The sequence below is a fragment of the Mirounga angustirostris genome, unplaced genomic scaffold, assembly GCF_029215605.1.
Source record: "Mirounga angustirostris isolate CCGP_5_RB_7025 unplaced genomic scaffold, mMirAng1.0.hap1 SCAF_1, whole genome shotgun sequence".
Lineage (NCBI taxonomy): Eukaryota > Metazoa > Chordata > Mammalia > Carnivora > Phocidae > Mirounga > Mirounga angustirostris.
In genome coordinates this window covers 39,298,355-39,299,044 of record NW_026991709.1, presented here as the reverse complement: position 1 = coordinate 39,299,044, position 690 = coordinate 39,298,355, and positions in this window count along the sequence as shown.

Genomic DNA, 690 nt, shown 5'->3' with positions numbered 1-690 from the left:
TAGGCGGCGCCTGCGCATTAGGCTCGCGCGCCTGCGCACTGCGGCGCCTGAAGCTGCTGCCTCTGCCCTCATCTCAGCCGCTGCCGGCTCTCCCCGCTTGCGGGGTCGCGGCGTGGCGTGTCAGGGGGGGCTTTCGGTGGCAGCAGAGCGTGGGAGACCGTCGGCGGTGTCGGGAGGCTTCTCTGTGCGGCTTCCGTGGGGACATGCTAACAGAGATGGGCCTTGGTTAGCCCTTGCTTCCTTGTTTGGGGGAAGCTGGAAGTGGGGGTCTCTAGCGTCTTAGGACAAGTGTGGGTCGTCCCGGAACCAGTTGGTTTACAACCCCTCCCGTTGCTGTCAGTATCAGTGCTTTCATAAGTGCAGGGGTTGGTTGCAGGGCTGTGGTGCGTGCCTTGGCGGTGTTTGTCTCCGGAGTTCACGTTCTTTTCCGCCCTGACTCGTCAGCGATCTCCCGGGCGCCAGCCCGCGCAGCCCGCTGTGGGTCCCGAGGCGTTCACCTGCCTCGCTCGGCCCGGGGCTCCGACCACCCGGCAGGTCTCTGGGAGTTCTGTTCCTAGGCTTGAGAATAGCGGTGAGGGAAGGGAATAGGGAACAACTTTCACAATGCAACACTATTTACTATTCTTGGCTGGAAACATAAAAAAAAAAAAATAATAATAAATCCACACATTTGTATACTGGTTTAAACGT